The sequence below is a fragment of the Chelmon rostratus genome, chromosome 5 (genome assembly GCF_017976325.1).
Source record: "Chelmon rostratus isolate fCheRos1 chromosome 5, fCheRos1.pri, whole genome shotgun sequence".
Classification (NCBI taxonomy): Eukaryota; Metazoa; Chordata; class Actinopteri; order Chaetodontiformes; family Chaetodontidae; genus Chelmon; species Chelmon rostratus.
In genome coordinates, this window is record NC_055662.1 from 13554703 (window position 1) to 13568914 (window position 14212).

A 14212-nucleotide genomic window follows, 5' to 3' on the forward strand; every position below is an offset into this window, starting at 1 on the left:
CGCCGAACTAAAACACACATTACTGTATATTCAGAAAATAGAAGTAGTGAAATGTATCATGTAAACGAGTTCTGACATAATAACTTAATAACATGATAAGCTCTGGCAAAAACGGACACACACACAGAGAGAAGAAAAGCACGCACCCATGCTGTCTCTGTTACCTCTCTCACAAGACGCAGTGGACTACCTGGTGCGCAGCTAAAAATCAGACACCCATTAAGTTAGCCGTTTCAAAACGCGTCTTTGCGTCGCAACACTGCTGAAACAACAGGCGTGAAGCAACCCTGCTTCAAATGCAATGCCAACAAAGTTTATCGCATCACCTGAGAATTTATCTCTCTGTTCTTCACTCCACATACAGTTCATCACTTTCAATATCAGTTCGTAAGCATTTTCATTTCACTTACGCTTTCTTCAGTTCCCACCCTTGAGGACGCTTTCCTTGAATGATAAATGGCAATTTTGTGTTGCAAATGCTGAATGTAAGATGGGGGAAATGATGAAACATGGCTCTGTTTTCATCATACCACCATTACTTCCATCAAGTCGGCTTTAAATGAATCAAACCACTTGATATTTTATCACTCCATTTTTCATTTCCCATCCATTTTTTACCCCTCTATTTTTCAATTCACGTGCATTTTCATCACCTCCATTTTTACCAATTTTTGTCACTTCCACCCCTCACACCTACATGGCGGATGAACGACGGCGAGCTCATGTAATGTTTATCTCATGTTAGAGGTGATTCTCACATCTCACCATTATAAAAACCAAGCACAGACCTCATGTGTCACATACTCGCCTCTCAGCTGTGACGCACATTCAACCGCTAAAGATGACCAGAAGTGACCCAAAGCCAGCTGCTGATCTGTGGATGCAGACGGCTAATCTGAGACTCAAGCAGGGACTGGGAGGTGCAGCTTCATCGTCCGCTACGCAAGAAGCTGAAGTGGAGGATAGTGAGGAAGACTGGATTTATTAAGGCCACGCTACTCACCAGAGTACCTGACTAAAAAAAGCCATGTGCACCTCTGCTAATTCCCTCTCACGGACAGAAACATACACACTCATAGTACGCCAGACGAAAACACACAATGTGATTACACACAGATAGTTACAGCTTGCATAAATAAAGAGCTGGAGCTATGATTTACACACTCACACCGTACACACTCCGGCCCAGTGCAACAGAACAACTGATGAAAATTTTACTTAATTTCATTTTAAAATGATAATAGCACAGAATTGTTCCAGGCTTCCCTTCAGCTTCATTGGCAATGCTAGAGCCAAAGTGACAAGAATGTAAATGACTAAACAAAGCGTTTTTGTCACAGAAAAAGTACATTTTTTTATTTTATTTTTTACACTTTTTGCCAGCACTGACTGTCGAGAAGTGAATCTATCTCTCTCTCTCTCTCTCTGTGTGTGTGTGTGTGTGTGTGTGTGTGTGTGAGAGAGAGAGAGAGACAGAGAGAGACAGAGAGAGAGAGGCCCGTCAAGAATATAGTCAGGTTGTCACTGAGAGGACAGAGGGGACTCTGGGGGGATGAGTTTGCAGAAACAAAGGAGACATGCACAGACTCACACACGCACTCGCACACACAAACCAACGTACAGTACATATTATTTTGCGTGCACATTTACATCAAGCTGCAGTTCAAAGTATGTTACATGCAAACGCATTTTAATGCGCCACATCCTGCCCTGCACCGTTCATCAAAACCTGAACACGAGACACGCCAGCGCGGACGCTCAAGGTGAGAGGCAAGAGGATGTAAGAGGACAGATCAATAGTACTGAGCAGCTAAAGAGAGACGCACTGACACTGACACAGTGCTGTTGTTAGTTACACTCCCCTCCACACACACACACACACACACACACACACACCCAGTGCGCGAGTTTGCTGGTGTTCACAAACAACTAGTTTGCATTCGCCGGTATGTTTTGTTTGGAGTTCAATGCTTCCCAGATGTTCATGGGTATGTTTCAGCAACTTGAAGCACTTAGTTAAGGTAAGGTTGAGATTGTGGTCTTAAATATGTTTATTTATATGTTTAAAAAGCACGTTTAACAAAGAACACCATCAAGACCTGACCTTCAGCATTTTAACAGCCTAAAAATCATAACATTGGTGTTTGATGTCTTGTGTTTCATACTGTGCAAACACTGAAAAATACTGAAGTATTGCATCTCTGCATGGTTTATGTTTCAGCCTGCTGTGAAACAATTTGAGCGCACTACATAAGGCATTCTTTTGGTTACCGAAAGCTTGAACTTAGCCTCCTCCAGCCACTTATTTCAGCCCTTTAACTCATCCTCAGCTCGTCCCAACGAGCCCAGACACTAGTCCAATATTTATTTCACTACCCAGTGATCACTAAGCAGTCTGGACACAATGTCCCTCTCTGTCTCCCGCTCACACACACAGAAACAGCTCTGGCAGGGGTTGTAAGTAATGGGCTATTCCCTGGCATAGCGGTTGTCTGATTGCACACAGGCCCTTCTTCGACATGCACAGACCCCCTATCGAGCACTTATAAACACCCACACCCACACACATGCGCCATCTCTTATTCTTGTTCGCTCTTTCGTGTTCATACCTACCCCCCACCTCGACAAGCAAATAGTCTCCCCTCTCTGCGGCTAATATACACAGACACACATGCACACACATGCTGCACACACATTGTCTCCTTTTATCATTCACCCTTGAAAAAAAAACAACACACAAATCTCACTCCCTTGTCATTTTAAAAACAGTGATACACACTCTGTCTTTCCATCACACACACACAAGGGGACAAACACAGACCCCCCACCCGGATCTACACCAGTACGCAACATGCAAATGCTTTTAAGAGAGGCTCAGCAAAGGGACACAAGTGTGCGTCTGCACCTGTGTGTGCGCGCGTTTGCATACTTAGATGGTCTCCTAAGCGTCTGGTTTTGTCTGTTTTCAGTTTTTCTGAGTATTTTTAGAGGTTGAATGTTTTGGGTTTTTCTTTTTGCTGGCACACAGCAGAAAGAGTAAGGGGAGAGGGGATCATTTAGGCAAGTCTGGAGAGCGTCAAGATGGTGCTGGCATTAATTAATTACATCTTAATCTTGGATGTGGCTCGCTCAAAATCTTGGATGACATGTTGACAACAAACCAACTTCTAAAAGAAGACTTCAGATGTTGTGGCCTTAAAATTTAGGGCTGAAAAACGCAGCCAGCACCAAAGTTTTAGCGAATGGCCACTTGAGGCTAGTGGTCATCGTAATTATGACAGGAGCAAAGGAGGAAAGAACAAGTCAACATTTTGAGGAAGGTGGGGTGGATGGATGGATGGGTCAATCAAACACAGGACTTTCAACCAGGCCGCTGTTTGCGTGAAACTCACCTGTCAAACCATGATCTTTTCCTAAACCTAACCCAACCAACTGTTAAATGCAGTCAGCCGTTTCATGTTAAGCCCTTAACGCCGATTGTCGCAAATTCGCATCATACCGCTTTAATTCACATTGCAGCCGAATCTTGCATGCATTCCTCTAATGCCGGTTTGTGCATATTCAACACACACCTAGGAACCTTTTGCAAGCACTGGTTTCTCATTGGACCGGTGAAAGTGAAAACTACATCCGTTGTGTTGTTGTTACAATGTAATGGTTGTAAGCCAATTTTGTGGCTGTTTTGATGAAATAACTGAATTTTGAATGGCTTTTATGATGCACATTTATGAATTTTGAAAAAAAAGTATTTTTATTGCATTTAGGATCAACTTGACAACAAAAACACAAAGAATTAATTTTTTAATATAATTCTAAATTCAGGCGGGAACGATGGCGGTCAGGTGCGTCTATCTCTCCAACAGTCGTATCTGCTGTTCATTCGCAGTCGAGCTCTTCGGTCGTACAGGTATGAGGACGTGTTGCTACATTTGGTTTACTCGCTTCTAAATTTTCTGCAACAGGAGTGTAAAGAACCAACCGCAGGCCGTATCTCATGTAAAAACTGTTGTGGCTGCTTCTGCGATCGCATGATGGCAACAATGAATAATTTACGGCTTTTACCTCGACTTTGCTCCGTCTCATTTTAAACTTTCAAATACACGAAAGCTCCTGAGAGAAAGAAAAAAAAAAATGAATACAGGGAGTTGGCGCGCCTGAGAGGGGAGGCGAGAGGAGAATGAAAGCGAGATATCAGGAGACAAACGAGAAGACGATAAGACCGAGAGGACGAGATAAGATGGGGAGAGTAAGAGAGAGCGACACGGCGAGTGAGACGCAGAAACGCAGGCAGAAACAGGACAGAGTATGAAAGACACGCAAGTGAATGATAAACAGATACACAGAGAGAGGTTTTACATCTTGGCTCTCGACATCAGACTCCATTAGGACTGCTCTGGTTTGTCTAATTGCTGCAAAATAACAAGATGTGAATTATCATCTTGATGAGATACAGATGATGTGGCGTTAATAAGTGAATTCCCGGCGTTCACTTCCACAGATCTCTGAAGATCTCATTAAGTCCGACACATCTCCTCCCACTCAGTTACCTCGCATAACCCCCTTCCCTAAAAGCAAGTGACTTTAGCTTAAACTCTGATAAAATGAAGACTGTCGCTCAGTTTCCTTAAAAGAAATTTCATATGTCCGGGAAAAAAAAAAAACTGTTGGCAATTTCCGTCTTTAGTCTTTAAGCCGTGCTCCCTGACGGTCCATGTGATAAAGTTACACTGCTGAGTTATAGAATAAGTTTACTTTCTAAAATGTGTGACAGTCTGCAGGTGAAAACTTTGCTTCCCATCTCCTGATAATCACCTTTTGTTTTCAAGCTGATAATCCCGGCACCTTCCGCCATTACACGTAATCATCGGCCTACCATGTGAGACCGAGGGCAGATATACTGTAATTGCTTAAAAAGCAAGACAGTCTTTTAAGAGACGGAGAAAAGGCTGGAGGGTTTCTTGGTTAGTGCTATTAAACACATTACGCTTGAATTGTGGCTGTAACAAGAAGGAAATAGGTGAAAACAGAGCCGAAGCAGACAACTTTTTTGTTCTGATTACAAAGCAAACTTTTTACTGAAATGTTCGGTGTTGGTGTCAGACTCTGTCTTTTCCTCCTCTGGGAGTAAACACAAAACTGCGTCAAAAGAAAAAAAAACAAAAACATAGACAGAAATCACCTGGCAGTACACCATGTCTGCTCTGATTTACACTTTATTGGGTCCCATTGCGCTTAAATCCCCCCTTCGCCAATCTCACACATACATAGACACACACGGTCGCACAGTATCGATCCGCGGGGGCTATGTGAAAAATCTGGTGCAAAATCAGAGTGACAGCTCAAACAACAACAAGAACAACAACACACGCACACTTTAAACTCAAAAACCCCGGCACGGGTGCAGTCACACACAGGGGCAAGTCTACGATCAGACTTCTGGCCTGTTCCTGTTTTGCAACGATAATAATCTTGACTATTGACAACACACCTAAACAAGTATATGTAGCCATAAAATGACATGTATTCTGAAACAAGAAACAAAGAGAACAAACACAGAAAGACATAACAACATATACTGTAAGCAGAGGTTGGAGAGAATCCACATTTCAGCATACAACAGTTTATCAACACGCCGCTAGGTAATGTGAAATCATTGTGGAGCCGTGTGCAGTTCAATGAAAGTGGGAAAAACAGTGATAATTATGTGGCTTTGTCCACTTTCTCACCTCTTTGTGCTGTCAACCATAAGGCAAACATAACAATCAAGCAGACTATTTCTAATATAATAAGACGAAGAGGAAGATGGGGAGAGGCCGCGTTAATTTGCAATATTGTTCAAAGTGAATGCTGGGTTGCTGTGGGCATTGCAGTCAGGTAACATCATTTTAGCCTCACTCTCTCACCTGGACCCGGCTGTTTTGGTGAAAAATATCATACCATATACCCATATATCATATATATTATTAACATTTTTTTAGAGGTGCTGAGAATAAGTTTAGTTGTGCCTAAGCACCCCCTAAAGAGGGTCTGAAATCACCAGTGGTCACACATGTAACATTTGATGCCGTCACCCCCGACCTCCATCCCAACTTGATAACCCGTCTCCCCCCTCTTGCCCTCTCTCTCTCACACACACTCACACACACACACGCACTCTAACCTTTCCTCAGTGTCTGTAATCAGATATTGATTTAACGCAGCACTAGATATCACATCCATCTCCTCTCCTCTGATATTTCTGTGCTTTTATGGTATTTGTCCAGGGAGGCGAAGACACGCCCTTTGAGATATGGGCTACTTGGCCCTGCCGGGACAAAAATGAGATTTCTTTCTTTAATTTACTTGAGCAATGGCCATTTCTCTTGGAAAAAGAAAAAAAAAAAGAATTGCATGGCTATTTGTTGCAAGGTGAGAAAGGTTTCAGACCATTGCACTTCCAGAGTATCATTGTGTTATTTTTGTTTGAGTGTATTTTGATTTGATGCCTTTTTCTTTCATTTACCCCCGTCTGCGGAGGTCAGAGGTCATTCTCAGCTACGTTGGAGCAGTGTCTGGGTTTCGCCGTTCAATATGTGTGTGTGTGTGTGTGATGGGAGAGTTGTTAAAGGAAAACAGGACAATTACCATCATTATGATAACATTTAATTACTGTCGCTTAAAACTGAAACTGTTACTGGGAGATTCCTGCTGGCTGAGCTGACAAAGTTGCGCTCCATGTACTTGCTTCTTGCTGCGGAACCAAAATGAAAATCGAGACGTTTTAGCACAGTGGTGTGTTTTATAAAAAGCAGTAATCCACTCCACACTGTGATTTACAATGAGGTAGAAGAGCCAAGAGGGTTTTAAGTAATCTGCGTCTTGTGGCTCTTTGCTTGCATACGACTCAACTCCCACAGTGAACATTAGCCGTGGCATATGCAAAATAGCCTGCGTAAAGTCTGTTTTTTTTTCTTTTTATTTTGTTTGGAGTGGTACTAAAAGAAACATGGGTATGACTGCAAACTTCCCTCCAGTGGCCTTCCCACTGTTTAATGACTGTTCATGTTTACTTATTATATTCTCTTCGCTCTGGAAACCAGATCTATACCAATCTGCGCGTGGATATAAAGAATCTCATTTATTTTATACGTAGGGGGGGAGATGTAAAGAGATCAGCTGATGTCACAGTGCTGAAAAAAGCAAAGCAAAAAAGACAGAAAATAAATGGAAAGCACAACAAAAGGAGAGAGAAAGAAGAATGAGAGAGGTAAGAAACTCTTAGACCAAACAAACAGAAGAATAAAAGACAAAAACTAAAGAGAGGGTGAAGAAAGAAACACGCTGGCTTTGTCCTGATTACCAAATAGACACATACTGTGTGTGTTGAGGAATGAAAAGAACTGCTTTGACTTTTGATGTTCTCTAATGAAACATATCGCAACAAAACAGGCGTTAAGTCGCTAAAGTAAGATGTACTTTGCCTGTTGTGGTGCAGCGAGTGGCCTGCAGCACTCCGCTTGAATACTATAACAGACATTCAGTGACGGCTGCGCGCCTCAGCACCGTCAGCTGCAGAGAGACGGAAGCAGACAAACGGAGGAGAAAAAAGGGAGGCAGAGAAAGGAGACGGTAAGATAGAGGCGAGGGGAAACAAAGGTAAGGAGGAAGACGTGAAGATGAGCAGGTTTAAAATCAATAAGCCGCTTTGCACTTCAACAACGTCCATTTGAACTACATGATATGATATGATATGATATGATATGATATAATAAGTCTGTGACAGTTGTGTGACAGACCCTTAACACCTGGTCCATCATGAAAGATCCAAATGGACAAATGCAAACTCAAGGCCACATTCATGGTGACTGAAAGATCAGCTCTCTCAACATAAAATACACAACTAACAACATTTAACAAGGAAAAACTGTGAACTAAAGGCCCCAAAAACACAGCCAAGGGACACAATATGTAAGTTTAATTACATGTCTGTTAAAACAGACACACTTGCACACAAACTGGTGATTGTGTGTGTGTGTTTGGGGGAACTCCTTTGTGTTTTCATGGCTTTAAATGTTTCTTGTGTGTGTCACACTGGTGTTTAAACTCTACAGTGGACTCATTTTCATTGCTTTTATCATAACTATTTGTTATTGTTTTGGCTTCAGAATGGAGAATGAGTCAATCGCTGGCTTTATACTGTATGACGGATTCCTGCCCACACAGACACACACACACATTCACACACATTCAAACATACACACTCTGACAGAGACTCCGAAAGAGAAAAAAAGAGAAAGAATGAATTATTAATCATGCCGTCTAATTATGGTCTGTGGCCCTGAGAGAGATATGATCCTGGGGAAATCACATCTAACAGTCATTTATCACAACAAATAGAGTGAAAAACACTGGTTAGAGGAAAAGAGAGAGGAGAGGAGAACGAGAGAGAAGAAGAGAGGGCAAGAGAGGAGGAGAGATAAAAGGCCAACCCTCTGCTATCAGACTCTACTATTAAAATATGCTAAGGAGATGCAAGGATAGGGAGTCGAGACGAAGGGTAAAAGGAGAGTTTAAAGTAGCGAATTAAGAGATGCTCGAGGGAAGCTAAAGCTGCATAAGAGCTCCTAAATGCCCCCTCAAACTGGGTTTGGAGGGCAGGGTTGTACCTAAAAAACAAGGATTAAACATGGAACAAAAAGTAAGAAGCATGAAGAAGAAGCACTAAGCAACATCATTCTTTTATCTGTGCTGTTTGTGCTTTAAACCTGTTACAGTTGTAAAATGTACAGCTTTATGATGCTTTGGCAAAAAGCGGACGCAACAGGAAATAGCGGGCTGGGTTGTAAGCATAAAGCAGGGTCTGTAGTTAACTGGATAACAACAGCATTTCACAACTATTATACAGCTTCTAATCAAACCCTTTACTGTTGGAACGTTCTCGGCCAGCGACGCACAAAGCCTTCTCAAAACGGCATTAATGTGGTGAAAGGGTCATAATCTGGTTGTGTTTAGGCACCAAATCTACTATCTAATTGTTCACGTTTGGTTTCACTTTTGGGACAGGAACCTGGTCTCCTGGGTCAAAGTCGTGTCTAATATTGCCGTTGGGTTTCCAGTGGAGTTAACTTAAAGCCTGGTGTGTCTCATACAGACGGGAAACCTTGTGCTACTATATGAGGGCCGTGACAAAGCGTTGGTATTTGACACTCTGGGAATGAGACTGCATCCTGTTTGGCTTTTTCCAGAGACTCATTATAAGGTCACATCTTTAGGCTCTTTTCAATTAAAAAAACAAACAAACGAAAAAATTATAAAGTAGTCATGTAATAAGGAATTTTCACCATCACTTTTTTTGAGGTAAATAATCACATTCAATTTATTTCAATAAACTTAGGCTATTTTTTATTTTATTTTAATGCATTCTCTCCTGTTAAGTAAGAGGAACTTTGAGGATAATATGCAAGTGAGGGAGGTAGGAGGATAATTAACACAGATGAAATGCAGTGTTTCTCAGACTGAAATGACAAAGGAGCCTCATAAGGATTGTTGCAGAACACCTTCTCTAAGTGTTAATTATCCTTTACAATATACTGAAAAACCTCTCCCGCATGGTGATACGTGTTCCTTGTAGAGGCCTTCAGAAATAGATTTTCCAGCTAATGTCCAAGTCTGAAACCCTCCCCTCCACACATCCACACAACTCTTCCTCCGTCCGGTGAACCGCCACTTTAAGATTGTGCCTTGCGTATATTTAGCCACTAATAATATACACAGGGGCATCTGATCCGTGCCGTGACAAGCCGGGCTGGGCTGGGCTGGGCGGAGCTGAGAGAGTGACTGAATCAGGCCAGGTATCAAATTCAGCCTGTCAGCTATGCAGACCAAGGGCCCACTCAGGCCTTTAAAAAAAAATAAAACACCAACTCCCAGAAGGCCGAGCTCTTCGCCTCTCCGCTTCCTTTCCCTGACAGCTCAGAGGGAGGTGGGGTGATGGTGCGTGCGCGTGCATGTGTGTGCAGCAAGGCGGGATTCAGGGAGAAAGAGGGAAAAAGAGAGCAATGGAAGGAGGCTGAATAGCAGTTGTTGAGAGCTGCAAGAAACATGAAGATAGATGGACAGGAAGAGAGAGAAGGAAGAAGTGCTGTTGTACCTTCACTCCCCATCAAGGGCACTGGGTTCATTTTCAGCCTGTCACTACACATAAAAAGCAGCTATGGAAGACAGTTTCCACAACCACTCATAGGTGCGTGTGTGCGCAGCTGTGGGTTTAAACTGTACATGCACGTGTGTGCACATGCACTCCCACTCCCACCATGCCGTAAGCCCCCTAATGTCACATGGTTAGTGGTCTGGCCACAGTGTGAAACAAACCTGCAGGTTCAGTTGTTCGGCTCACACCAGTGGCCTTGTCAATCAAGCTATCAGGGTCAGAGAGAAAGAGAATGGGGGGGGGGGCATAAAGGAATACAAAGGAGGGGGTGAAAGGGGAAAGAAAGAGGGAGGCAAGATAATGCAGAAAGAACTGAAGACAAAAGGGTGATGTAAAGCCTCCGAAGCCTCCGTCACTTGTGCGTGTTTGCATTAATGCATCTCAAATGACAGCTCCTGCCAACGCTGTTTTTCCTGTATAGGGCAGAGTTCAGCTTTGAGAAAGGTCTCTGTACAGACACACACAGACACACAGAGATACGCAGACGTGCACACTCCCAGCGTTCTTGGAGTCAATTGGCAAGTAAATCCAGAACACTGTGTGTGTGTGTTGACACCTCTGGCATCAGAACACTTATTGTCAATTAAAGTGGCGGGTAGACAGGTCAGTTTATGGAGGAGACAGTGAGAGACTGACAGAGTGGCAGAAAGGAGGTTTGAACTTTTGATTTTCTTCGATGAAACATCTCATATAAGCTCACACACACACACTCGTGAGTCAATGACCCTCAATTTCTGTAACTTCTTTTCATTTTGCACCATCCATCACCTCCGTAGCCCATATCTCACATCGTCAACACACGTATCTCTTGCTTGGGCTCCCTTCCTGTCACATTCTCTGAGCTAGTTTCTTACACAAAGCACAGCGAGTCAAGACTGCCCAAACACTAAATATCCACCAGTTGTTGACATGTTGAAAGAGCAGCTCACATGTGTCAATCTGTCCAAGTCTGCAAATATCATGCAGGGTGTTGTGCAGAAGAACACGTGTGCTGAGCCAAGTTTCCCTGGATAATGGTTAAAGGTTAAAAGCCAGGCCAGCAGATGCATACAGATGAACTTCCCGAGCAATATAATAAGTCAAACTTTCCAAAAATGACATTCGCGCCACAATGCACTTGACCCACCAGTTCTGTTGGAATATGTCATGAAGCTTGAGTGTTTTGAATTAAACAGGTCTTCCTTGTCATTATAACTGACAAGGGCACAGGTGCATGAGAGCATGTGCTTGTTTCTACATTTTAATTTTGCTCTCTGATGCATTCGTGGACTTGTTATAAAGCTCTGATTCTGCGGATGACTCTTGCTTTCCAAGCTTTTTGTAGGTTTTCCTTGTAATTGCAAACATATGCAGTTTTCTTCCCCAGCATACAGCAGTGGCCACCTGGTTGTCTTTTTCGCTCCTCACTGCCGGTTCGTGCAAATTTGTGTTTTGTGTTTCCTCAGAGTCACTCTTCTCAAAGCTTGCCATTCTTAAATGCAGTACAGTAATTGCTATGGGTGTCACTTTCTGTCATTGGGTTTTGAAGGAGAAGGGAGGGACAAGCCACCACATGGTTGTGCACATCAACAACAGCACATTCAGACAGAGAAGAACAGGAGGAGAAATGACAGATCGCAGACATACAGCGGCAGACTGAAAATGAAAAGCCGATGTGAAAAAAGGTGATGGAGGACAATTCTGAGAGAGCGAAAGAGAGAGGAAAATGAATCTCCATAAAAGTAGCCATGCTTCTCAAGGTGGGAGCCGGGCAGCTAAAAGTCAACAGCCGGAGAATGGATAGGACTGATTGAATTTATAGGAGCTGCTTCCTTAGATCAATGCCACACACACACACACACACACACACACACACACACGCACATTCACTGAGAGAAAGTGCACGTTGGAGGCAGATTTGTTGTCCATCAATACCTCACTTCCTCCTGACCTCTGAAGAATTAGTGGGAGTAAAAAAAAGCATCAGCACAGTCTTTCCTGTTTAAACTCTGTTTGTTCAGGGACGGTTGAGTGAGCAAACATCATCATCTTTGCTGTTCAGCTGATTTTATTTATCATGAAAAACTACTAGAAAAAAAATAACACCTGGAAATAAAACAAATGTTAAATTAAGAGGAATTCAATATGGTTTGGATTCTTCAGGTTTATGTGACTTTCTTATTTCCTCTTTTATTATTTCATAATTCAACTTCAAGTTGAAGCCAAATTGAAATGATCATTTTCTGATTGTATTCTGATGAAAGGAGCTTTTGAAATTTGAGTAATGTTCGGCTTCATGAGGTGGGGTGACGAACGAGACATGATTCTCAGCCAATCTTTTTGAAAATGTGCAGAAATCTTGACTTTTCTCAGACACAAGATAGTTGATTCTATAAAGCCGGACATTCATAAACCTTCTTATAGTAGTTTGTGTCTTCCTAGAGATGGAAATCACAACTCACTTCACTGATTTGAATCCCATCGTTCAGTTAAAAGATTTGACGTTGTTTACTATGTGCTGCATTAACTGATTGTGGTCTCTTCACCGTTTAAATGCACTTCATGCAATGCATCACCATTGATTTGTCCGGGCCGCTCAGCACTGATTCTGACTGTCTTCAGTTCAAAAGCATGTTCGGTCTGCTGCTGGTCCAAGCTGGACCAGGAAGTAACGCACTGTGTATCATAGCTGAGATGACAACAGTGCTCTCAGTCACCAGTGAGAGCTCAAACATGGCTCCCACCCTGGCTGGTAAATGCGTTTGTAATTCTGACTTTCTCTGATGGCATCAACAATGTTTTTTGTTTGTTTGTCTTTTTTTCCTCAGACCTGACAAAGCTGCCCCACAGCCACAGAAGACATGATACAACGGTTTTGACAGGCTGGGTAGTTCTCCTCATGATGAGTAATGTGAGCTTCATGTGTAAAATCTGTGACGTGCCCCTTTAAGACACCCAACTCCAAAGAGATATCCCGTGAGCGTCCCTATGGTTGCAGTGTGAAAACCTTCGAGCGTGTGCAGAATACCTTAGAATGGTGACTGACTCGCCGTCATGAGCTCCAGCAACCGGAAAAGTGTGATTCGTTCTGAAAGGAATCAAGAAACAAATGACACGCACGCACACGCGGACACACACAGACTTCTGCTGAGCCTAAGTGGTGAGTCCAACGCTATTAGCTACTGATGAAAAATGAGGGAAGGCAGGAAGACAGCGAGAGAGGCGCGAGAGTGAGGCGAGCGGAGTGCGGGGGCAGCGCGGCGAGGGGGAAGGACGGAAAATTAGGAGAGGGAACAGAGAGCTCTTTGCAAATCCGTATGTGTGTGTAAGAAAGGGGGGAGGAGAGAGAGGGGGGCAGACGGTGGAGGAGAGAAACAGGGACTCGGTTGTAGTGAGAGGGCGAGAGAGCAAGAAGCAGTGACAATAAGAGGCTGAGAGAGAGAGAGTCAGACAGAGGGTGACAGATACAGAATGTGAACAAGACAGAAAGAGAGGCAGAGACATAGATAAGACTGGGAGTACCATACACCATGCACAATATACAATCTGTGTGTCTATATATGTCTATGTGCACCCTCTGTCGACTTCTTTAGTCTTGTATCTATCTTTGTGTGTCACATATAGCACAAACCTTTTCCAGGAGCCCTTTTAAGGAACTCTGGAACTTTACCTACATTTCAACAGCAGGAACAAATCTGCTCCTGTTGTAAAGTTCCTGCCCCCACAGAACTCCATCAGCGTGCTCCTGTGCAGCGCTCAACTCTGACTGGCAGGATGCCAACCAAGTTCGGGCACTGTGAAGAGTTTTTCAAGAGGAAGACACCCGGAGAGAATTTGATACGGTGACGCGACATTAAACAAGTACGGCATATCGGAGGTCCTTGTGGCACTTCATCGCGCTACAGCCACAGACTGTGCCGAGAGGTTTAAACACGGCAGCTGCAAGTCGCCTGATGGAAATGGTGGAATGGCAACAAAAGATTTGGCTCCTGCCTTGTTAGAAGTTAGTTTGTACTATTTGCATTTTTATCATTATCTTCTTGC

General features: G+C 43.2%; 1 protein-coding gene across 1 annotated transcript in view; it reads right to left on the minus strand.

Moving 5' to 3' along the window:
- si:dkey-215k6.1 (transmembrane protein 132D) overlaps positions 1-14212 on the minus strand; it is a 237956-nt gene that overhangs the window by 73167 nt on the left and 150577 nt on the right. The window lies entirely within an intron of this gene.